This window comes from Hippocampus zosterae, chromosome 17 (assembly GCF_025434085.1).
Source record: "Hippocampus zosterae strain Florida chromosome 17, ASM2543408v3, whole genome shotgun sequence".
NCBI classification, from domain to species: domain Eukaryota; kingdom Metazoa; phylum Chordata; class Actinopteri; order Syngnathiformes; family Syngnathidae; genus Hippocampus; species Hippocampus zosterae.
Genome location: NC_067467.1, coordinates 17,186,908 through 17,211,241, shown reverse-complemented (window position 1 = coordinate 17,211,241; position 24,334 = coordinate 17,186,908). Strand labels below are relative to the sequence as shown.

General features: G+C 57.5%; 5 non-coding genes and 4 pseudogenes across 5 annotated transcripts; all 9 read left to right on the top strand.

Moving 5' to 3' along the window:
• Nucleotides 1-15,250: 15,250 nt before the first annotated feature.
• Nucleotides 15,251-15,359, top strand: LOC127590585 (uncharacterized; annotated as a pseudogene).
• Nucleotides 15,360-15,840: 481 nt separating this feature from the next.
• LOC127590560 (5S ribosomal RNA) lies at nt 15,841-15,959 on the top strand. The gene has a single exon (XR_007959686.1). It is a non-coding gene; the product is annotated as a 5S ribosomal RNA (ribosomal RNA).
• A 477-nt stretch (nt 15,960-16,436) lies between these two features.
• On the top strand, nt 16,437-16,555 carry LOC127590614 (5S ribosomal RNA). Its single transcript, XR_007959726.1, has one exon. It is a non-coding gene; the product is annotated as a 5S ribosomal RNA (ribosomal RNA).
• A 479-nt stretch (nt 16,556-17,034) lies between these two features.
• On the top strand, nt 17,035-17,143 carry LOC127590579 (uncharacterized; annotated as a pseudogene).
• A 479-nt stretch (nt 17,144-17,622) lies between these two features.
• On the top strand, nt 17,623-17,741 carry LOC127590536 (5S ribosomal RNA). Its single transcript, XR_007959667.1, has one exon. It is a non-coding gene; the product is annotated as a 5S ribosomal RNA (ribosomal RNA).
• A 480-nt stretch (nt 17,742-18,221) lies between these two features.
• Nucleotides 18,222-18,338, top strand: LOC127590583 (uncharacterized; annotated as a pseudogene).
• Nucleotides 18,339-19,552: 1,214 nt separating this feature from the next.
• Nucleotides 19,553-19,671, top strand: LOC127590590 (5S ribosomal RNA). Its single transcript, XR_007959704.1, has one exon. It is a non-coding gene; the product is annotated as a 5S ribosomal RNA (ribosomal RNA).
• Nucleotides 19,672-20,151: 480 nt separating this feature from the next.
• LOC127590524 (5S ribosomal RNA) lies at nt 20,152-20,270 on the top strand. The gene has a single exon (XR_007959656.1). It is a non-coding gene; the product is annotated as a 5S ribosomal RNA (ribosomal RNA).
• A 3,854-nt stretch (nt 20,271-24,124) lies between these two features.
• LOC127590584 (uncharacterized) lies at nt 24,125-24,233 on the top strand (annotated as a pseudogene).
• The last annotated feature ends 101 nt before the right edge of the window (nt 24,234-24,334 follow it).

Below are 24,334 nucleotides of genomic sequence, written 5' to 3'. Positions count from 1 at the left end.
GGCCTCTTGGACAGGTTGAGAGATAAAAAAATAATAATTCCCGTTCAGTCTCAATGGCAGGGTGCGGGCCGGCCCGGCGGCGATTGCGGCGGGCAGCAGGCCTCTTGGACAGGTTGAGAGATAAAAAAATAATAATTCCCATGCAGTCTCAATGGCGGGGTGCGGGCCGGGGAATAGGCCTCTTGGCCGGGGTGAATAGTGTTGGAACACGGCCCGCGGAAATAGTAGCGGCTGGAGGTACCGGGGGCGACGCCCGCCCCGGGCCGGCGGCCAAGTTAAAAAAATAAATAATCCCGTTCAGTCTCAATGGCAGGGTGCGGGCCGGCCCGGCGGCGATTGCGGCGGGCAGCAGGCCTCTTGGACAGGTTGAGAGATATAAAAATAATAATTCCCGTGCAGTCTCAATGGCGGGGTGCGGGCCGGCCCGGCGGACGAGTGTGGCCGGGGAAGAGGCCTCTTGGCCGGGGTGAATATGTTGGAACGCGGCGCGCGTAAATAGAAGCGGCTGGAGGTACCGGGGGCGAAGCCCGCCCCGGCCCGGAGGCCGAGTTAAAAAAAATAATAATTCCCGTTCAGTCTCAATGGCGGGGTGCGGGCCGGCCCGGCGGCGAGTGCGGCGGGCAGCAGGCCTCTTGGACAGGTTGAGAGATAAAACAATAATAATTCCCGTGCAGTCTCAATGGCGGGGTGCGGGCCGGCCCGGCGGACGAGTGTGGCCGGAGAAGAGGCCTCTTGGCCGGGGTGAATATGTTGGAACGCGGCGCGCGTAAATAGAAGCGGCTGGTAGGTACCGGGGGCGATGCCCGCCCCGGGCCGGCGGCCAAGTTAAAAAAATAAATAATCCCCGTTCAGTCTCAATGGCAGGGTGCGGGCCGGCCCGGCGGCGATTGCGGCGGGCAGCAGGCCTCTTGGACAGGTTGAGAGATAAAAAAATAATAATTCCCATGCAGTCTCAATGGCGGGGTGCGGGCCGGGGAATAGGCCTCTTGGCCGGGGTGAATAGTGTTGGAACACGGCCCGCGGAAATAGTAGCGGCTGGAGGTACCGGGGGCGAAGCCCGCCCCGGCCCGGAGGCCGAGTTAAAAAAAATAATAATCCCCGTTCAGTCTCAATGGCGGGGTGCGGGCCGGCCCGGCGGCGATTGCGGCGGGCAGCAGGCCTCTTGGACAGGTTGAGAGATATAAAAATAATAATTCCCGTGCAGTCTCAATGGCGGGGTGCGGGCCGGCCCGGCGGACGAGTGTGGCCGGGGAAGAGGCCTCTTGGCCGGTGTGAATATGTTGGAACGCGGCGCGCGTAAATAGAAGCGGCTGGAGGTACCGGGGGCGAAGCCCGCCCCGGCCCGGAGGCCGAGTTAAAAAAAATAATAATCCCCGTTCAGTCTCAATGGCGGGGTGCGGGCCGGCCCGGCGGCGAGTGCGGCGGGCAGCAGGCCTCTTGGACAGGTTGAGAGATAAAACAATAATAATTCCCGTGCAGTCTCAATGGCGGGGTGCGGGCCGGCCCGGCGGACGAGTGTGGCCGGAGAAGAGGCCTCTTGGCCGGGGTGAATATGTTGGAACGCGGCGCGCGTAAATAGAAGCGGCTGGAGGTACCGGGGGCGATGCCCGCCCCGGGCCGGCGGCCAAGTTAAAAAAATAAATAATCCCCGTTCAGTCTCAATGGCAGGGTGCGGGCCGGCCCGGCGGCGATTGCGGCGGGCAGCAGGCCTCTTGGACAGGTTGAGAGATAAAAAAATAATAATTCCCATGCAGTCTCAATGGCGGGGTGCGGGCCGGGGAATAGGCCTCTTGGCCGGGGTGAATATGTTGGAACGCGGCGCGCGTAAATAGAAGCGGCTGGAGGTACCGGGGGCGAAGCCCGCCCCGGCCCGGAGGCCGAGTTAAAAAAAATAATAATCCCCGTTCAGTCTCAATGGCGGGGTGCGGGCCGGCCCGGCGGCGAGTGCGGCGGGCAGCAGGCCTCTGGGACAGGTTGAGAGATAAAAAAATAATAATTCCCGTGCAGTCTCAATGGCGGGGTGCGGGCCGGGGAATAGGCCTCTTGGCCGGGGTGAATATGTTGGAACGCGGCGCGCGTAAATAGAAGCGGCTGGAGGTACCGGGGGCGAAGCCCGCCCCGGCCCGGAGGCCGAGTTAAAAAAAATAATAATCCCCGTTCAGTCTCAATGGCGGGGTGCGGGCCGGCCCGGCGGCGAGTGCGGCGGGCAGCAGGCCTCTTGGACAGGTTGAGAGATAAAAAAATAATAATTCCCGTGCAGTCTCAATGGCGGGGTGCGGGCCGGGGAATAGGCCTCTTGGCCGGGGTGAATATGTTGGAACGCGGCGCGCGTAAATAGAAGCGGCTGGAGGTACCGGGGGCGAAGCCCGCCCCGGCCCGGAGGCCGAGTTAAAAAAAATAATAATCCCCGTTCAGTCTCAATGGCGGGGTGCGGGCCGGCCCGGCGGCGAGTGCGGCGCGCAGCAGGCCTCTTGGACAGGTTGAGAGATAAAAAAATAATAATTCCCGTGCAATCTCAATGGCGGGGTGCGGGCCGGGGAATAGGCCTCTTGGCCGGGGTGAATAGTGTTGGAACACGGCCCGCGGAAATAGTAGCGGCTGGAGGTACCGGGGGCGATGCCCGCCCCGGCCCGGCGGCCAAGTTAAAAAAATAAATAATCCCCGTTCAGTCTCAATGGCAGGGTGCGGGCCGGCCCGGCGGCGATTGCGGCGGGCAGCAGGCCTCTTGGACAGGTTGAGAGATAAAAAAATAATAATTCCCATGCAGTCTCAATGGCGGGGTGCGGGCCGGGGAATAGGCCTCTTGGCCGGGGTGAATAGTGTTGGAACACGGCCCGCGGAAATAGTAGCGGCTGGAGGTACCGGGGGCGATGCCCGCCCCGGCCCGGCGGCCAAGTTAAAAAAATAAATAATCCCCTTCAGTCTCAATGGCAGGGTGCGGGCCGGCCCGGCGGCGAGTGCGGCGGGCAGCAGGCCTCTTGGACAGGTTGAGAGATAAAAAAATAATAATTCCCGTTCAGTCTCAATGGCAGGGTGCGGGCCGGCCCGGCGGCAATTGCGGCGGGCAGCAGGCCTCTTGGACAGGTTGAGAGATAAAAAAATAATAATTCCCATGCAGTCTCAATGGCGGGGTGCGGGCCGGGGAATAGGCCTCTTGGCCGGGGTGAATATGTTGGAACGCGGCGCGCGTAAATAGAAGCGGCTGGAGGTACCGGGGGCGATGCCCGCCCCGGCCCGGCGGCCAAGTTAAAAAAATAAATAATCCCCGTTCAGTCTCAATGGCAGGGTGCGGGCCGGCCCGGCGGCGATTGCGGCGGGCAGCAGGCCTCTTGGACAGGTTGAGAGATAAAAAAATAATAATTCCCGTGCAGTCTCAATGGCAGGGTGCGGGCCGGCCCGGCGGCAATTGCGGCGGGCAGCAGGCCTCTTGGACAGGTTGAGAGATAAAAAAAAAATAATTCCCATGCAGTCTCAATGGCGGGGTGCGGGCCGGGGAATAGGCCTCTTGGCCGGGGTGAATATGTTGGAACGCGGCGCGCGTAAATAGAAGCGGCTGGAGGTACCGGGGGCGAAGCCCGCCCCGGCCCGGAGGCCGAGTTAAAAAAAATAATAATCCCCGTTCAGTCTCAATGGCGGGGTGCGGGCCGGCCCGGCGGCGAGTGCGGCGGGCAGCAGGCCTCTTGGACAGGTTGAGAGATAAAAAAATAATAATTCCCGTGCAGTCTCAATGGCGGGGTGCGGGCCGGGGAATAGGCCTCTTGGCCGGGGTGAATATGTTGGAACGCGGCGCGCGTAAATAGAAGCGGCTGGAGGTACCGGGGGCGAAGCCCGCCCCGGCCCGGCGGCCAAGTTAAAAAAATAAATAATCCCCGTTCAGTCTCAATGGCAGGGTGCGGGCCGGCCCGGCGGCGATTGCGGCGGGCAGCAGTTCTCTTGGACAGGTTGAGAGATAAAAAAATAATAATTCCCATGCAGTCTCAATGGCGGGGTGCGGGCCGGCCCGGCGGCGAGTGCGGCGGGCAGCAGGCCTCTTGGACAGGTTGAGAGATAAAAAAATAATAATCCCCGTTCAGTCTCAATGGCGGGGTGCGGGCCGGCCCGGCGGCGAGTGCGGCGGGCAGCAGGCCTCTTGGACAGGTTGAGAGATAAAAAAATAATAATTCCCGTGCAGTCTCAATGGCGGGGTGCGGGCCGGGGAATAGGCCTCTTGGCCGGGGTGAATATGTTGGAACGCGGCGCGCGTAAATAGAAGCGGCTGGAGGTACCGGGGGCGAAGCCCGCCCCGGCCCGGAGGCCGAGTTAAAAAAAATAATAATCCCCGTTCAGTCTCAATGGCGGGGTGCGGGCCGGCCCGGCGGCGAGTGCGGCGCGCAGCAGGCCTCTTGGACAGGTTGAGAGATAAAAAAATAATAATTCCCGTGCAATCTCAATGGCGGGGTGCGGGCCGGGGAATAGGCCTCTTGGCCGGGGTGAATAGTGTTGGAACACGGCCCGCGGAAATAGTAGCGGCTGGAGGTACCGGGGGCGATGCCCGCCCCGGCCCGGCGGCCAAGTTAAAAAAATAAATAATCCCCGTTCAGTCTCAATGGCAGGGTGCGGGCCGGCCCGGCGGCGATTGCGGCGGGCAGCAGGCCTCTTGGACAGGTTGAGAGATAAAAAAATAATAATTCCCATGCAGTCTCAATGGCGGGGTGCGGGCCGGGGAATAGGCCTCTTGGCCGGGGTGAATAGTGTTGGAACACGGCCCGCGGAAATAGTAGCGGCTGGAGGTACCGGGGGCGATGCCCGCCCCGGCCCGGCGGCCAAGTTAAAAAAATAAATAATCCCCTTCAGTCTCAATGGCAGGGTGCGGGCCGGCCCGGCGGCGAGTGCGGCGGGCAGCAGGCCTCTTGGACAGGTTGAGAGATAAAAAAATAATAATTCCCGTTCAGTCTCAATGGCAGGGTGCGGGCCGGCCCGGCGGCAATTGCGGCGGGCAGCAGGCCTCTTGGACAGGTTGAGAGATAAAAAAATAATAATTCCCATGCAGTCTCAATGGCGGGGTGCGGGCCGGGGAATAGGCCTCTTGGCCGGGGTGAATATGTTGGAACGCGGCGCGCGTAAATAGAAGCGGCTGGAGGTACCGGGGGCGATGCCCGCCCCGGCCCGGCGGCCAAGTTAAAAAAATAAATAATCCCCGTTCAGTCTCAATGGCAGGGTGCGGGCCGGCCCGGCGGCGATTGCGGCGGGCAGCAGGCCTCTTGGACAGGTTGAGAGATAAAAAAATAATAATTCCCGTGCAGTCTCAATGGCAGGGTGCGGGCCGGCCCGGCGGCAATTGCGGCGGGCAGCAGGCCTCTTGGACAGGTTGAGAGATAAAAAAAAAATAATTCCCATGCAGTCTCAATGGCGGGGTGCGGGCCGGGGAATAGGCCTCTTGGCCGGGGTGAATATGTTGGAACGCGGCGCGCGTAAATAGAAGCGGCTGGAGGTACCGGGGGCGAAGCCCGCCCCGGCCCGGAGGCCGAGTTAAAAAAAATAATAATCCCCGTTCAGTCTCAATGGCGGGGTGCGGGCCGGCCCGGCGGCGAGTGCGGCGGGCAGCAGGCCTCTTGGACAGGTTGAGAGATAAAAAAATAATAATTCCCGTGCAGTCTCAATGGCGGGGTGCGGGCCGGGGAATAGGCCTCTTGGCCGGGGTGAATATGTTGGAACGCGGCGCGCGTAAATAGAAGCGGCTGGAGGTACCGGGGGCGAAGCCCGCCCCGGCCCGGCGGCCAAGTTAAAAAAATAAATAATCCCCGTTCAGTCTCAATGGCAGGGTGCGGGCCGGCCCGGCGGCGATTGCGGCGGGCAGCAGTTCTCTTGGACAGGTTGAGAGATAAAAAAATAATAATTCCCATGCAGTCTCAATGGCGGGGTGCGGGCCGGCCCGGCGGCGAGTGCGGCGGGCAGCAGGCCTCTTGGACAGGTTGAGAGATAAAAAAATAATAATTCCCGTGCAGTCTCAATGGCGGGGTGCGGGCCGGCCCGGCGGACGAGTGTGGCCGGGGAAGATGCCTCTTGGCCGGGGTGAATATGTTGGAACGCGGCGCGCGTAAATAGAAGCGGCTGGAGGTACCGGGGGCGAAGCCCGCCCCGGCCCGGCGGCCGAGTTAAAAAAAATAATAATCCCCGTTCAGTCTCAATGGCAGGGTGCGGGCCGGCCCGGCGGCGAGTGCGGCGGGCAGAAGGCCTCTTGGACAGGTTGAGAAATAAAAAAAATAATAATTCCCGTGCAGTCTCAATGGCGGGGTGCGGGCCGGGGAATAGGCCTCTTGGCCGGGGTGAATAGTGTTGGAACACGGCCCGCGGAAATAGTAGCGGCTGGAGGTACCGGGGGCGATGCCCGCCCCGGCCCGGCGGCCAAGTTAAAAAAATAAATAATCCCCGTTCAGTCTCAATGGCAGGGTGCGGGCCGGCCCGGCGGCGATTGCGGCGGGCAGCAGGCCTCTTGGACAGGTTGAGAGATAAAAAAATAATAATTCCCGTGCAGTCTCAATGGCGGGGTGCGGGCCGGGGAATAGGCCTCTTGGCCGGGGTGAATAGTGTTGGAACACGGCCCGCGGAAATAGTAGCGGCTGGAGGTACCGGGGGCGATGCCCGCCCCGGCCCGGCGGCCAAGTTAAAAAAATAAATAATCCCCGTTCAGTCTCAATGGCAGGGTGCGGGCCGGCCCGGCGGCGATTGCGGCGGGCAGCAGTTCTCTTGGACAGGTTGAGAGATAAAAAAATAATAATTCCCATGCAGTCTCAATGGCGGGGTGCGGGCCGGCCCGGCGGCGAGTGCGGCGGGCAGCAGGCCTCTTGGACAGGTTGAGAGATAAAAAAATAATAATTCCCGTGCAGTCTCAATGGCGGGGTGCGGGCCGGCCCGGCGGACGAGTGTGGCCGGGGAAGATGCCTCTTGGCCGGGGTGAATATGTTGGAACGCGGCGCGCGTAAATAGAAGCGGCTGGAGGTACCGGGGGCGAAGCCCGCCCCGGCCCGGCGGCCGAGTTAAAAAAAATAATAATCCCCGTTCAGTCTCAATGGCAGGGTGCGGGCCGGCCCGGCGGCGAGTGCGGCGGGCAGAAGGCCTCTTGGACAGGTTGAGAAATAAAAAAAATAATAATTCCCGTGCAGTCTCAATGGCGGGGTGCGGGCCGGGGAATAGGCCTCTTGGCCGGGGTGAATAGTGTTGGAACACGGCCCGCGGAAATAGTAGCGGCTGGAGGTACCGGGGGCGATGCCCGCCCCGGCCCGGCGGCCAAGTTAAAAAAATAAATAATCCCCGTTCAGTCTCAATGGCAGGGTGCGGGCCGGCCCGGCGGCGATTGCGGCGGGCAGCAGGCCTCTTGGACAGGTTGAGAGATAAAAAAATAATAATTCCCGTGCAGTCTCAATGGCGGGGTGCGGGCCGGGGAATAGGCCTCTTGGCCGGGGTGAATAGTGTTGGAACACGGCCCGCGGAAATAGTAGCGGCTGGAGGTACCGGGGGCGATGCCCGCCCCGGCCCGGCGGCCAAGTTAAAAAAATAAATAATCCCCGTTCAGTCTCAATGGCAGGGTGCGGGCCGGCCCGGCGGCGATTGCGGCGGGCAGCAGTTCTCTTGGACAGGTTGAGAGATAAAAAAATAATAATTCCCATGCAGTCTCAATGGCGGGGTGCGGGCCGGCCCGGCGGCGAGTGCGGCGGGCAGCAGGCCTCTTGGACAGGTTGAGAGATAAAAAAATAATAATTCCCGTGCAGTCTCAATGGCGGGGTGCGGGCCGGCCCGGCGGACGAGTGTGGCCGGGGAAGAGGCCTCTTGGCCGGGGTGAATATGTTGGAACGCGGCGCGCGTAAATAGAAGCGGCTGGAGGTACCGGGGGCGAAGCCCGCTCCGGCCCGGCGGCCGAGTTAAAAAAAATGATAATCCCCGTTCAGTCTCAATGGCGGGGTGCGGTCCGGCCCGGCGGCGAGTGCGGCGGGCAGCAGGCCTCTTGGACAGGTTGAGAGATAAAAAAATAATAATTCCCGTGCAGTCTCAATGGCGGGGTGCGGGCCGGCCCGGCGGCGAGTGCGGCGGGCAGCAGGCCTCTTGGACAGGTTGAGAGATAAAAAAATAATAATTCCCATGCAGTCTCAATGGCAGGGTGCGGGCCGGCCCGGCGGCGATTGCGGCGGGCAGCAGGCCTCTTGGACAGGTTGAGAGATAAAAAAATAATAATTCCCATGCAGTCTCAATGGCGGGGTGCGGGCCGGCCCGGCGGCGAGTGCGGCGGGCAGCAGGCCTCTTGGACAGGTTGAGAGATAAAAAAATAATAATTCCCGTGCAGTCTCAATGGCGGGGTGCGGGCCGGCCCGGCGGACGAGTGTGGCCGGGGAAGATGCCTCTTGGCCGGGGTGAATATGTTGGAACGCGGCGCGCGTAAATAGAAGCGGCTGGAGGTACCGGGGGCGAAGCCCGCCCCGGCCCGGCGGCCGAGTTAAAAAAAATAATAATCCCCGTTCAGTCTCAATGGCAGGGTGCGGGCCGGCCCGGCGGCGAGTGCGGCGGGCAGAAGGCCTCTTGGACAGGTTGAGAAATAAAAAAAATAATAATTCCCGTGCAGTCTCAATGGCGGGGTGCGGGCCGGGGAATAGGCCTCTTGGCCGGGGTGAATAGTGTTGGAACACGGCCCGCGGAAATAGTAGCGGCTGGAGGTACCGGGGGCGATGCCCGCCCCGGCCCGGCGGCCAAGTTAAAAAAATAAATAATCCCCGTTCAGTCTCAATGGCAGGGTGCGGGCCGGCCCGGCGGCGATTGCGGCGGGCAGCAGGCCTCTTGGACAGGTTGAGAGATAAAAAAATAATAATTCCCGTGCAGTCTCAATGGCGGGGTGCGGGCCGGGGAATAGGCCTCTTGGCCGGGGTGAATAGTGTTGGAACACGGCCCGCGGAAATAGTAGCGGCTGGAGGTACCGGGGGCGATGCCCGCCCCGGCCCGGCGGCCAAGTTAAAAAAATAAATAATCCCCGTTCAGTCTCAATGGCAGGGTGCGGGCCGGCCCGGCGGCGATTGCGGCGGGCAGCAGTTCTCTTGGACAGGTTGAGAGATAAAAAAATAATAATTCCCATGCAGTCTCAATGGCGGGGTGCGGGCCGGCCCGGCGGCGAGTGCGGCGGGCAGCAGGCCTCTTGGACAGGTTGAGAGATAAAAAAATAATAATTCCCGTGCAGTCTCAATGGCGGGGTGCGGGCCGGCCCGGCGGACGAGTGTGGCCGGGGAAGAGGCCTCTTGGCCGGGGTGAATATGTTGGAACGCGGCGCGCGTAAATAGAAGCGGCTGGAGGTACCGGGGGCGAAGCCCGCTCCGGCCCGGCGGCCGAGTTAAAAAAAATGATAATCCCCGTTCAGTCTCAATGGCGGGGTGCGGTCCGGCCCGGCGGCGAGTGCGGCGGGCAGCAGGCCTCTTGGACAGGTTGAGAGATAAAAAAATAATAATTCCCGTGCAGTCTCAATGGCGGGGTGCGGGCCGGGGAATAGGCCTCTTGGTCGGGGTGAATAGTGTTGGAACACGGCCCGCGGAAATAGTAGCGGCTGGAGGTACCGGGGGCGATGCCCGTCCCGCCCGGCGGCCGAGTTAAAAAAATAAATAATCCCCGTTCAGTCTCAATGGCAGGGTGCGGGCCGGCCCGGCGGCGATTGCGGCGGGCAGCAGGCCTCTTGGACAGGTTGAGAGATAAAAAAAATAATAATTCCCATGCACTCTCAATGGCGGGGTGCGGGCCGGGGAATAGGCCTCTTGGCCGGGGTGAATAGTGTTGGAACACGGCCCGCGGAAATAGTAGCGGCTGGAGGTACCGGGGGCGATGCCCGCCCCGGGCCGGCGGCCAAGTTAAAAAAATTAATAATCCCCGTTCAGTCTCAATGGCAGGGTGCGGGCCGGCCCGGCGGCGATTGCGGCGGGCAGCAGGCCTCTTGGACAGGTTGAGGGATAAAAAAATAATAATTCCCATGCAGTCTCAATGGCGGGGTGCGGGCCGGGGAATAGGCCTCTTGGCCGGGGTGAATAGTGTTGGAACACGGCCGCGGAAATAGTAGCGGCTGGAGGTACCGGGGGCGATGCCCGCCCCGGGCCGGCGGCCAAGTTAAAAAAATAAATAATCCCCGTTCAGTCTCAATGGCAGGGTGGGGGCCGGCCCGGCGGCGATTGCGGCGGGCAGCAGGCCTCTTGGACAGGTTGAGAGATAAAAAAATAATAATTCCCATGCAGTCTCAATGGCGGGGTGCGGGCCGGGGAATAGGCCTCTTTGCCGGGGTGAATAGTGTTGGAACAGGGCCCGCGGAAATAGTAGCGGCTGGAGGTACCGGGGGCGATGCCCGCCCCGGGCCGGCGGCCAAGTTAAAAAAATAAATAATCCCCGTTCAGTCTCAATGGCAGGGTGCGGGCCGGCCCGGCGGCGATTGCGGCGGGCAGCAGGCCTCTTGGACAGGTTGAGAGATAAAAAAATAATAATTCCCGTGCAGTTGAAGTGTAATTTGGAATTCCCTCTCTATTCCTGTAGGTGGCCTTAGAATGTCCACCTGGCGTCAGTGACACGATTCTATTCTATATTTGCGGGTCAGGGAGAATTCAGCTTCTGCGTGTACTTAAACCAAAGAATGTAGTGTGAAGTCTGGACCCTATTTCACTTGGTTGATTAGCAGCCCCCGAGGGGTTTCCTGGCCCCCTCCACGGGATATGCTTTTGCAGTTGGACCTCATAACCTTTGGTTTCCTGGCCCCACCAAGTCTGGGGCCCCCTCCACGGGATATGCTTTTGCAGTTGGACCTCTTAACCTTTGGTTTCCTGGCCCCACCAAGTCGGGGGGCCCCCTCCACGGGACATGTTTTTGAAGAACTGGCTCTCATAACCTTTGGTCTCCTCCGGCCACACCGGGTCAGATGACATGTTACTTTCTTTGTTTCTGGATTTGCATGAGAGGCGTACCTCCCCGCCTCTCATTATCATATTGTCTCTATATAATCTCACGAATGTGTTTCTTCGGGGCGGCCTGATAATATCTGAGACTCACAGGAGCCAGAATCGATTCCACTCTGACATCGGTAGAATAAAATCTTTTCCCAATCAGCCGTGGTCCCTGAAGTGCTCATTCGTCGGGAAACAGCCACCGATCACCGAGTGTTTTTGAAGACCAGCGAAGCAGCAAACACCATATACCACACAGTCTCAATGGCGGGGTGCGGGCCGGGGAATAGGCCTCTTGGCCGGGGTGAATAGTGTTGGAACGCGGCCCGCGGAAATAGTAGCGGCTGGAGTTACCGGGGGCGAAACCCGCCCCGGCCCGGCGGCCGAGTTAAAAAAAATAATAATCCCCTTGCAGTCTCATTGGCGGGGTGCGGGCCGGCCCGGCGTCCGAGTGTGGCCGGGGAAGAGGCCTCTTGGCCGGCGTGAATAGTGTTGGAACGCGGCCCGCGGAAAGAGTAGCGGCTGGAGGTACCGGGGGCGAAGCCCGCCCCGGCTCGGCGGCCGAGATAAAAAAAATAATAATCCCCGTGCAGTCTCAATGGCGGGGTGCGGGCCGGCCCAGCGGCCGTCTGTGGCCGGGGAAGAGGCCTCCTGGCCGGGGTGAATAGTGTTGGAACGCGGCCCGCGGAAATAGTAGCGGCTGGAGTTACCGGGGGCGAAGCCCGCCCCGGCCCGGCGGCCGAGTTAAAAAAAATAATAATCCCCGTGCAGTCTCATTGGCGGGGTGCGGGCCGGCCCGGCGTCCGAGTGTGGCCGGGGAAGAGGCTCTTGGCCGGCGTGAATAGTGTTGGAACGCGGCCCGCGGAAAGAGTAGCGGCTGGAGGTACCGGGTTCGAAGCCCGCCCCGGCCCGGCGGCCGAGTTAAAAATAATAATAATCCCAGTTCAGTCTCAATGGCGGGGTGCGTGCCGGCCCGGCGGCCGAGTGTGGCCGGGAGAAGAGGCCTCTTGGCCGGGGTTAATAGTTTTGGAACGCGGCCCGCGGAAATAGTAGCGGCTGGAGGTACCGGGGGCGAAGCCCGCCCCGGCCCAGCGGCCGAGTTAATAATAATAATAATCCCCGTGCAGTCTCAATGGCGGGGTGCGGGCCGGCCCGGCGGCCGTCTGTGGCCGGGGAAAAGGCCTCTTGGCCGGGGTGAATAGTGTTGGAACGCGGCCCGCGGAAATCGTAGCGGCTGGAGGTACCGGGGGCGAAGCCCGCCCCGGCCCGGCGGCCGAGTTAAAAAAAATAATAATCCCCGTTCAGTCTCAATGGCGGGATGCGGGCCGACCCGGCGGCCGGCTGTGGCCGGGGAAGAGGCCTCTTGGCCGGGGTGAATAGTGTTGGAACGCGGCCCGCGGAAATAGTAGCGGCTGGAGGTACCGGGGGCGAAGCCCGCCCCGGCCCGGCGGCCGAGTTAAAAAAAATAATAATCCCCGTTCAGTCTCAATGGCGGGATGCGGTCCGGCCCGGCGGCCGACTGTGGCCGGGGAAGAGGCCTCTTGGCCGGGGTGAATAGTGTTGGAACGCGGCCCGCGGAAATCGTAGCGGCTGGAGGTACCGGGGGCGAAGCCCCACCCGGCCCGGCGGCCGAGATAAATAAAATAATAATCCCCGTGCAGTCTCAATGGCGGGGTGCGGGCTGGCCCGGCGGCCGGGTGTGGCCGGAGAGAGGCCTCTTGGCCGGGGTTAATAGTTTTGGAACGCGGCCCGCGGAAATAGTAGCGGCTGGAGGTACCGGGGGCGAAGCCCGCCCCGGCCCGGCGGCCGAGTTAAAAAAAATAATAATCCCCGTGCAGTCTCAATGGCGGGGTGCGGGCCGGCCCGGCGGCCGACTGTGGCCGGGGAAGAGGCCTCTTGGCCGGGGTGAATAGTGTTGGAACGCGGCCCGCGGAAATAGTAGCGGCTGGAGGTACCGGGGGCGAAGCCCGCCCCGGCCCGGCGGCCGAGTTAAAAAAAATAATAATCCCCGTTCAGTCTCAATGGCGGGATGCGGGCCGGCCCGGCGGCCGACTGTGGCCGGGGAAGAGGCCTCTTGGCCGGGGTGAATAGTGTTGGAACGCGGCCCGCGGAAATCGTAGCGGCTGGAGGTACCGGGGGCGAAGCCCCACCCGGCCCGGCGGCCGAGATAAATAAAATAATAATCCCCGTGCAGTCTCAATGGCGGGGTGCGGGCCGGCCCGGCGGCCGGGTGTGGCCGGAGAGAGGCCTCTTGGCCGGGGTTAATAGTTTTGGAACGCGGCCCGCGGAAATAGTAGCGGCTGGAGGTACCGGGGGCAAAGCCCGCCCCGGCCCGGCGGCCGAGTTAAAAAAAATAATAATCCCCGTGCAGTCTCAATGGCGGGGTGCGGGCCGGCCCGGCGGCCGACTGTGGCCGGGGAAGAGGCATCTTGGCCGGGGTGAATAGTGTTGGAACGCGGCCCGCGGAAATAGTAGCGGCTGGAGGTACCGGGGGCGAAGCCCGCCCCGGCCCGGCGGCCGAGTTAAAAAAAAAAAAATCCCCGTACAGTCTCAATGGCGGGGTGCGGGCCGGCCCGGCGTCCGAGTGTGGCCGGGGAAGAGGCCTCTTGGCCGGCGTGAATAGTGTTGGAACGCAGCCCGCGGAAATAGTAGCGGCTGGAGGGAGCCGTCTGCACGGGGATCGGTCATGATAGCACTTGGACTTGAAGCAGCTTGGGATTTCCGCCTGCTGGATGCCTTTGCACCTCCACTGGAAAAGCCCACTTTTGCAACAGACATCAAGTACCGCATCTGCGTGCTCGCAGAGGACCGTATGCGAGCCTGACAGGCTGCGCGCTCAAACCATCACGGGAGCGGGCCCCTCCTTTGTGCACTCCGGAGGAGCTTTGTTAAATGAAAAAAAAATCACCCCTCTCCTCCACCCCCGACCCGGAAGTGCCCTGTCTGCTATAAAGGGGACAATTTTCTCCCTTGCTTACGGCCATACTACCCTGAGAACGCCCGATCTCGGAAGCTAAGCAGGGTCCGGCCTGGTTAGTACAGTGCACTCCGCTTAATAGAACACCATTGGGCCGAAGTGCTTCTGTTCTACTAAGCGGGGTTTCTATTAACCGGAGACACTTTATTAGGTACACCTTCAGACACGTCGACGACCAAGTTATGCACGCAGAAAAACCCCTGCTGACGAGTTAGAAGAGATATTTCGACTGTGGACGTCCATATCTTTAATCAAACAACAAAACAACAACTTTAATCAACTTCAGTCAAACATCTCAAATCACGAGAAAAAATTCGTTACTTTTGTCTGGAAACAGGACTCCGTACTTTTGCTGTTGACTTCCCTCTCAATGCGCTGGATAAGAGGGAGATAAGAGAGTCCTGGAAACCGCGGGCGTACCTTCTGAGAATCCGGCAATGCATCGTATCGTCTGAGTATGTCCTTCTTATCCGCAGGTGATAGCCCTCGTCTCTTGAATGAAGTTGAAGCCATTGTGACGTGCGTGTGCCTATGTGTGGAGCGAGCGTGCTACCTGTTACTGTATACGGCTAGAACTACCGCGTTTTCTCGCGATAGTGGTACAGTATCGCGATAGCTCCACTTCTCGCGATAGCTACACTTCGAAAACCACTAGTTTACAATGTTCATTGCTTACGGCCTGTTCTATTAAGCGGAGATCTGTTCTACTAAGCGGAGTATATTTATAGGAAATTGCATTAGGCAAATCGGTTCCAGAGCCTTTTGCTCTATTAAGCGGATTACTCTATTAACCGGTGTTCTATTAAGCGGAGTGCACTGTACTTGGATGGGAGACCGCCTGGGAATACCAGGTGCTGTAAGCTTTTGCATCCACCTCCAATTCACAACACGATTCACTGCTCTTTCCAAAAATTTGGGCACTCATTCGTCATTCAACTTTCACTTATCCTGTGGTTTGAAATCGTTTCCTTCACGTTGATTTGACAGATCAACGTCTCTTTGGAATAAAATTAATGTCCAACAGAGGGAGCCGTCTGCACGGGGATCGGTCATGATAGCACTTGGACATGAAACAGCTTGGGATTTCCGCCTGCTGGATGCCTTTGCACCTCCACTGGAAAAGCCCACTTTTGCAACAAACATCAAATACCGCATCTGCGTGCTCGCAGAGGACCGTATGCGAGCCTGACAGGCTGCGCGCTCCAACCACCACGGGAGCGGGCCCCTCCTTCGTGCTCTCGGGAGGAGGTCATTAAATGAAAAAAAAATCACCCCACTACTCCATCCCCGACCCGCAAGTGCCTTGACTGCTATAAAGGGGACAATTTTCACGTTTTCCCTCGCTTACAGCCATCCTACCCTGAGAACGCCCGATCTCGGAAGCTAAGCAGGGTCGGGCCTGGTTAGTACTTGGATGGGAGACCGCCTGGGAATACCAGTTGCTGGAAGCTTTTGCACCCACCTCCAATTCACAACACGATTCACTGCTCTTTCCAAAAATTTTGGCATTCATTCGTCATTCAACTTTCACTTATCCTGTGGTTTGAAATCGTTTCCTTCACGTTGATTTGACAGATCAACGTCTCTTTGGAATAAAATTAATGTCCAACAGAGGGAGCCGTCTGCACGGGGATCGGTCATGATAGCACTTGGACATGAAACAGCTTGGGATTTCCGCCTGCTGGATGCCTTTGCACCTCCACTGGAAAAGCCCACTTTTGCAACAAACATCAAATACCGCATCTGCGTGCTCGCAGAGGACCGTATGCGAGCCTGACAGGCTGCGCGCTCAAACCACCACGGGAGCGGGCCCCTCCTTCGTGCTCTCGGGAGGAGGTCATTAAATGAAAAAAAAAAATCACCCCACTACTCCACCCCCGACCCAGAACTGCCCTGTCTGCTATAAAGAGGACAATTTTCGCAGTTTCCCTCCCTTACGGCCATACTACCCTGAGAACGCCCGATCTCGTCCGTTCTCGGAAGCTAAGCAGGGTCGGGCCTGGTTAGTACTTGGATGGGAGACCGCCTGGGAATACCAGGTGCTGTAAGCTTTTGCACCCACCTCCAATTCACAACACGATTCACTGCTCTTTCCAAAAATTTTGGCATTCATTCGTCATTCAACTTTCACTTATCCTGTGGTTTGAAATCGTTTACTTCACGTTGATTTGACAGATCAACGTCTCTTTGGAATAAAATTAATGTCCAACAGAGGGAGCCGTCTGCACGGGGATCGGTCATGATATCACTTGGACATGAAACAGCTTGGGATTTCCGCCTGCTGGATGCCTTTGCACCTCCACTGGAAAAGCCCAATTTGCAACAAACATCAAATACCGCATCTGCGTGCTCGCAGAGGACCGTATGCCAGCCTGACAGGCTGCGCGCTCAAACCACCACGGGAGCGGGCCCCTCCTTCGTGCTCTCGGGAGGAGGTCATTAAATGAAAAAAAATCACCCCACTACTCCATCCCCGACCCGCAAGTGCCCTGTCTGCTATAAAGGGGACAATTTTCACGTTTTCCCTCGCTTACGGCCATACTACCCTGAGAACGCCCGATTTCGTCCGATCTCGGAAGCTAAGCAGGGTCGGGCCTGGTTAGTACTTGGATGGGAGACCGCCTGGGAATACCAGGTGCTGTAAGCTTTTGCACCCACCTCCAATTCTCAACACGATTCACTGCTCTTTCCAAAAATTTTGGCATTCATTCGTCATTCAACTTTCACTTATCCTGTGGTTTGAAATCGTTTCCTTCACGTTGATTTGACAGATCAACGTCTCTTTGTAATAAAATTAATGTCCAACAGAGGGAGCCGTCTGCACGGGGATCGGTCATGATAGCACTTGGACATGAAGCAGCTTGGGATTTCCGCCTGCTGGATGCCTTTGCACCTCCACTGGAAAAGCCCACTTTTGCAACAAACATCAAATACCGCATCTGCGTGCTCGCAGAGGACCGTATGCGAGCCTGACAGGCTGCGCGCTCCAACCACCACGGGAGCGGGCCCCTCCTTCGTGCTCTCGGGAGGAGGTCATTAAATGAAAAAAAAATCACCCCAATACTCCATCCCCGACCCGCAAGTGCCTTGTCTGCTATAAAGGGGACAATTTTCATGTTTTCCCTCGCTTACGGCCATACTACCCTGAGAACGCCCGATCTCGGAAGCTAAGCAGGGTCGGGCCTGGTTAGTACTTGGATGGGAGACCGCCTGGGAATACCAGGTGCTGTAAGCTTTTGCACCCACCTCCAATTCACAACACGATTCACTGCTCTTTCCAAAAATTTTGGCATTCATTCGTCATTCAACTTTCACTTATCCTGTGGTTTGAAATCGTTTCCTTCACGTTGATTTGACAGATCAACGTCTCTTTGGAATAAAATTAATGTCCAACAGAGGGAGCCGTCTGCACGGGGATCGGTCATGATAGCACTTGGACATGAAACAGCTTGGGATTTCCGCCTGCTGGATGCCTTTGCACCTCCACTGGAAAAGCCCACTTTTGCAACAAACATCAAATACCGCATCTGCGTGCTCGCAGAGGACCGTATGCGAGCCTGACAGGCTGCGCGCTCCAACCACCAAGGGAGCGGGCCCCTCCTTCGTGCTCTCGGGAGGAGGTCATTAAATGAAAAAAAAATCACCCCACTACCCCATCCCCGACCCGCAAGTGCCCTGTCTGCTATAAAGGGGACAATTTTCACGTTTTCCCTCGCTTACGGCCATACTACCCTGAGAACGCCCGATCTCGTCCGATCTTGGAAGCTAACCAGGGTCGGGCCTGGTTAGTACTTGGATGGGAGACCGCCTGGGAATACCAGGTGCTGTAAGCTTTTGCACCCACCTCCAATTCTCAACACGATTCACTGCTCTTTCCAAAAATTTTGGCTTTCATTAGTCATTCAACTTTCACTTATCCTGTGGTTTGAAATCGTTTCCTTCACGTTGATTTGACAGATCAACGTCTCTTTGGAATAAAATTAATGTCCAACAGAGGGAGCCGTCTGCACGTGGATCGGTAATGATAGCACTTGGACATGAAGCAGCTTGGGATTTCCGCCTGCTGGATGCTTTTGCACCTCCACTGGAAAAGCCAACTTTTGCAACAGACATCAAGTACAGCCTCTGCGTGCTCGCAGAGGACCGTATGCGAGCCTGACAGGCTGCGCGCTCAAACCACCACGGGAGCGGGCCCCTCCTTTGTGCACTCCGGAGGAGGTTTATTAAATGAAAAAAAAATCACCCCACTACTCCACCCCCGACCCGGAAGTGCCCTGTCTGCTATAAAGAGGACAATTTTCATTTTTTCCCTCGCTTACGGCCATACTACCCTGAGAACGCCCGATCTCGTCCGATCTCGGAAGCTAAGCAGGGTCGGGCCTGGTTAGTACTTGGATGGGAGACCGCCTGGGAATACAGTGCACTCCGCTTAATAGAACACCGGTTAATAGAGTAATCCGCTTAATAGAGCAAAAGGCTCTGGAACCGATTTGCCTAATGCAATTTCCTATAAAGATACTCCGCTTAGTAGAACAGATCTCCGCTTAATAGAACAGGCCGTAAGCAATGAACATTGTAAACTAGTGCTTTTCGAAGTGTAGCTATCGCGATACTGTACCACTATCGCGAGAAAACGCGGTAGTTCTAGCCGTATACAGTAACAGGTAGCACGCGTCACTCCACACATAGACACACGCACGTCACAATGGCTTCAACTTCATTCAAGAGACGAGGGCTATCACCTGCGGATAAGAAGGACATACTCAGACGATACGATGCATTGCCGGATTCACAGAAGGTACGCCTGCGGTTTCCAGGACTTCCCTCTTATCCAGCGCATTGAGAGGGAAGTCAACCGCAAAATTACGGACTCCTGTTTCCAGACAAAAGTAACGAAATTTTTCTCGTGATTTGAGATGTTTGACTGAAGTTGATTAAAGTTGTTGTTTTGTTGTTTGATTAAAGATATGGACGTCCACAGTCGAAATATCTCTTCTAACTCGTCAGCAGGGGTTTTTCAGCGTGCATAACTTGGTCGTCGACGTGTCTGAAGGTGTACCTAATAAAGTGTCTCCGGCTAATAGAAACCCCGCTTAGTAGAACAGAAGCGCTTCGGCCCAATGGTGTTCTATTAAGCGGAGTGCACTGTACCAGGTGCTGTAAGCTTTTGCACCCACCTCCAATTCTCAACACGATTCACTGCTCTTTCCAAAAATTTTGGCTTTCATTCTTCATTCAACTTTCACTTATCCTGTGGTTTGAAATCGTTTCCTTCACGTTGATTTGACAGATCAACGTCTCTTTGGAATAAAATTAATGTCCAACAGAGGGAGCCGTCTGCACGGGGATCGGTCATGATATCACTTGGACATGAAACAGCTTGGGATTTCCGCCTGCTGGATGCCTTTGCACCTCCACTGGAAAAGCCCACTTTTGCAACAAACATGAAATACCGCATCTGCGTGCTTGCAGAGGACCGTATGCGAGCCTGACAGGCTGCGCGCTCAAACCACCACGGGAGCGGGCCCCTCCTTCGTGCTCTCGGGAGGAGGTCATTAAATGAAAAAAAATCACCCCACTACTCCACCCCCGACCTGGAAGTGCCCTGTCTGCTACAAAGAGGACAATTTTCGCGTTTTCCCTCGCTTACGGCCATACTACCCTGAGAACGCTCGATCTCGTCCGATCTCGGAAGCTAAGCAGGGTCGGGCCTGGTTAGTACTTGGATGGGAGACCGCCTGGGAATACCAGGTGCTGTAAGCTTTTGCACCCACCTCCAATTCACAACACGATTCACTGCTCTTTCCAAAAATTTGGGCATTCATTCGTCATTCAACTTTCACTTATCCTGTGGTTTGAAATCGTTTCCTTCACGTTGATTTGACAGATCAACGTCTCTTTGGAATAAAATTAATGTCCAACAGAGGGAGCCGTCTGCACGGGGATCGGTCATGATAGCACTTGGACATGAAGCAGCTTGGGATTTCCGCCTGCTGGATGCCTTTGCACCTCCACTGGAAAAGCCCACTTTTGCAACAAACATCAAATACCGCATCTGCGTGCTCGCAGAGGACCGTATGCGAGCCTGACAGGCTGCGCGCTCCAACCACCACGGGAGCGGGCCCCTCCTTCGTGCTCTCGGGAGGAGGTCATTAAATGAAAAAAAAAAATCACCCCACTACTCCATCCCCGACCCGCAAGTGCCCTGTCTGCTATATAGGGGACAATTTTCACGTTTCCCTCGCTTACGGCCATACTACCCTGAGAACGCCCGATCTCGTCCGATCTCGGAAGCTAAGCAGGGTCGGGCCTGGTTAGTACTTGGATGGGGGACCGCCTGGGAATACCAGATGCTGTAAGCTTTTGCACCCACCTCCAATTCACAACACGATTCACTGCTCTTTCCAAAAATTTTGGCATTCATTCGTCATTCAACTTTGTCTTATCCTGTGGTTTGAAATCGTTTCCTTCACGTTGATTTGACAGATCAACGTCTCTTTGGAATAAAATTAATGTCCAACAGAGGGAGCCCCCCTCCGTGAGTCGTCACCTTACCGTGGTGGAGGGGTTTGTGTGTCCCAATGATCCTAGAAGCTAAGTTGTCTGGGGCTTTATGCCCCTGGCAGGGTCACCCATGGCAAACAGGTTCTAGGTGAGGGGCCAGACAAAGCACGGCTCAAAAGACCCCAATGACGACAAAAATAAATGGATCTAGGTTTCCCTTGCCCGGACGCGGGTCACCGGGGCCCCCCTCTGGAGCCAGGCCTGGAGGTGGGGCTCGTTGGCAGGCGCCTGGTGGCCGGGCTTACACCCATGGGGCCCGGCCGGGCACAGCCCGAAGAGGCAACGTGGGTCCCCCTTCCCATGGGCTCACCACCCATGAGAGGGGCCAAAGGGGTCGGGTGCAATGCGAGCTGGGCGGCAGCCAAAGGCGGGGACCCTGGCGGTCCGATCCTCGGCTGCAGAAGCTAGCTCTTGGGACATGGAATGTCACCTCTCTGGCAGGGAAGGAGCCCGAGCTGGTGTGTGAGGCAGAGGATTTCCGACTGGATATAGTCGGACTTGCCTCCACACACAGCCTGGGTTCTGGTACCAGTTCTCTCGAGAGGGGTTGGACTCTCTTCCACTCTGGAGTTGCTCACGGTGAGAGGCGCAGAGCAGGTGTGGGCATACTCATTGCCCCCCGGCTCAGTGCCTGTACATTGGGGTTCACACCGGTAGACGAGAGGGTTGCCTCCCTCCGCCTTCGGGTGGGTGGACGGGTCCTGACTGTTGTTTGTGCATATGCACCAAACAGCAGCTCAGCATACCCACCCTTTTTGGAGTCCTTGGAGGGTGTGCTGGAGAGTACTCCTGCTGGGGACTCCATTGTTCTGCTGGGGGACTTCAATGCTCACGTGGGCAATGACAGTGATACCTGGAGGGGCGTGATTGGGAGGAACGGCCCCCCCGATCAAAACCAGAGTGGTGTTTTGTTATTGGACTTCTGTGCTCGCCACGGATTGTCCATAACGAACACCTTGTTCAAACATAAGGGTGTCCATTTGTGCACGTGGCACCAGGACACCCTAGGCCGCAGTTCGATGATCGACTTTGTAGTTGTATCATCGGATTTGCGGCCGCATGTTCTGGACACTCGGGTGAAGAGAGGGGCGGAGCTGTCAACTGATCACCACCTGGTGGTGAGTAGGCTCCGATGGTGGGGGAAGATGCCGGTCCGTCCTGGCAGACCCAAACGTATAGTGAGGGTTTGTTGGGAGCGTCTGGCGGAATCCCCTGTCAGAAGGAGTTTCAACTCCCACCTCCGACAGAGCTTTTCCCATGTTCCGGGGGAGACGGGGGACATTGAGTCCGAGTGGACCATGTTCCGTGCCTCTATTGTTGAGGCGGCCAATCTGAGTTGTGGCCGTAAGGTGGTTGGTGCCTGTCGTGGCGGCAATCCTCGTACTCGCTGGTGGACACCAGCAGTAAGGGATGCCGTCAAGCTGAAGAAGGAGTCCTATCGAGCCTTTATGGCCTGTGGGACCCCAGAGGCAGCTGACGGGTATCGACTGGCCAAGCGGACCGCGGCTTCGGTGGTCGCCGAGGCAAAAACCCGAGCGTGGGAAGAGTTCGGTGAGGCCATGGAAGCCGACTTCCGGACGGCTTCGAGGAAATTCTGGTCCACCATCCGACGTCTCAGGAGGGGGAAGCAGTGCACCACTAACACTGTGTACAGTGGGGATGGGGCGCTGCTGACTTCGACTCGGGACGTTGTGAACCGGTGGGCAGAGTACTTCGAAGACCTCCTCAACTCCACCAACACGCCTTCCTTTGAGGAAGCAGAGCCTGGGGACTCTGAGGTGGGCTCTCCTATCTCTGTGGTTGAAGTCACCGATGTGGTTAAAAAGCTCCTCGGTGGCAAGGCCCCGGGGGTGGATGAGATCCGCCCGGAGTTCCTCAAGGCTCTGGATGTTGTGGGGCTGTCCTGGTTGACACGCCTCTGCAACATCGCGTGGTCAACGGGGAGAGTGCCTCTGGATTGGCAGACCGGAGGTGGTCGTCCCTCTTTTTAAAAAGGGGGACCGGAGGGTGTGTTCCAACTACAGAGGGATCACACTCCTCAGCCTCCCTGGTAAGGTCTATTCAGGGGTGCTGGAGAGGAGGGTCCGTCAGGAAGTCGAGCCTCAGATTGAGGAGGAGCAGTGTGGTTTTCGTCCCGGCCGTGGAACAGTGGACCAGCTCTACACCCTTAGCAGGGTCCTTGAGGGTATGTGGGAATTCGCCCAACCAGTCTACATGTGTTTTGTGGACTTGGAGAAGGCGTTTGACCGTGTCCCTCGGGGAGTTCTGTGGGGGGTGCTTCGTGGGTATCGGGTACCGAACCCCCTGATACGGGCTGTTCGGTCACTATACCACCGATGTCAGAGTTTGGTTCGCAATGCCGGCAGTAAGTCGGAATCGTTTCCAGTGAGGGTAGGACTCCGCCAAGGCTGCCCTTTGTCGCCGATTCTGTTCATAACCTTTATGGACAGAATTTCTAGGCGCAGCCGAAGCGTTGAGGGGGTCCGTTTTGGGGGCCTCAGTATTACATCCCTGCTTTTTGCAGATGATGTGGTGCTGTTGGCTCCTTCAAACGGGGCTCTCCAACTCTCACTGGAGCGTTTCGCAGCCGAGTGTGAAGCGGTTGGGATGAAAATCAGCACCTCCAAATCTGAAACCATGGTCCTCAGTCGGAAAAGGGTGGAGTGCCCCCTCCGGGTCGGGGAGGAGATCTTACCCCAAGTGGAGGAGTTCAAGTATCTTGGGGTCTTGTTCACGAGTGGGGGTAGGAGGGAGCGGGATATCGACAGGCGGATCGGTGCAGCGTCTGCTGTGATGCGGACGTTGTATCGGTCTGTCGTGGTGAAGAAGGAGCTGAGCCAAAGGGCGAAGCTCTCAATTTACCGGTCGATCTACGTCCCAACCCTCACCTATGGTCACGAGCTATGGGTCGTGACCGAAAGAACGAGATCCCGGATACAAGCGGCTGAAATGAGTTTTCTCCGCAGGGTGTCCGGGCTCTCCCTTAGAGATAAGGTGAGGAGCTCAGTCATCCGGGAGAGGCTCAGAGTCGAGCCGCTTCTCCTCCACATCGAGAGGAGCCAGATGAGGTGGCTTGGGCATCTGATTCGGATGCCTCCTGAGCGCCTCCCCGGTGAGGTGTTCCGGTCATGTCCCACCGGGAGGAGACCCCGAGGAAGACCCAGGACACGCTGGAGAGACTATGTCACCCAGCTTGCCTGGGAACGACTCGGGATCCCCCGGGGAGAGCTGGAAGAAGTAGCTAGGGAGAGGGAAGTCTGGGCTTCCCTGCTAAAGCTGTTGCCCCCGCGACCCGGCCCCGGATAAGCGGTAGATGATGGATGGATGGATGGAGAGGGAGCCGTCTGCACGGGGATCGGTCATGATAGCACTTGGACATGAAGCAGCTTGGGATTTCCGCCTGCTGGATGCCTTTGCACCTCCACTGGAAAAGCCCACTTTTGCAACAAACATCAAATACCGCATCTGCGTGCTCGCAGAGGACCGTATGCGAGCCTGACAGGCTGCGCGCTCCAACCACCACGGGAGCGGGCCCCTCCTTCGTGCTCTCGGGAGGAGGTCATTAAATGAAAAAAAAATCACCCCACTACTCCATCCCCGACCCGCAAGTGCCTTGACTGCTATAAAGGGGACAATTTTCACGTTTTCCCTCGCTTACAGCCATCCTACCCTGAGAACGCCCGATCTCGGAAGCTAAGCAGGGTCGGGCCTGGTTAGTACTTGGATGGGAGACCGCCTGGGAATACCAGTTGCTGGAAGCTTTTGCACCCACCTCCAATTCACAACACGATTCACTGCTCTTTCCAAAAATTTTGGCATTCATTCGTCATTCAACTTTCACTTATCCTGTGGTTTGAAATCG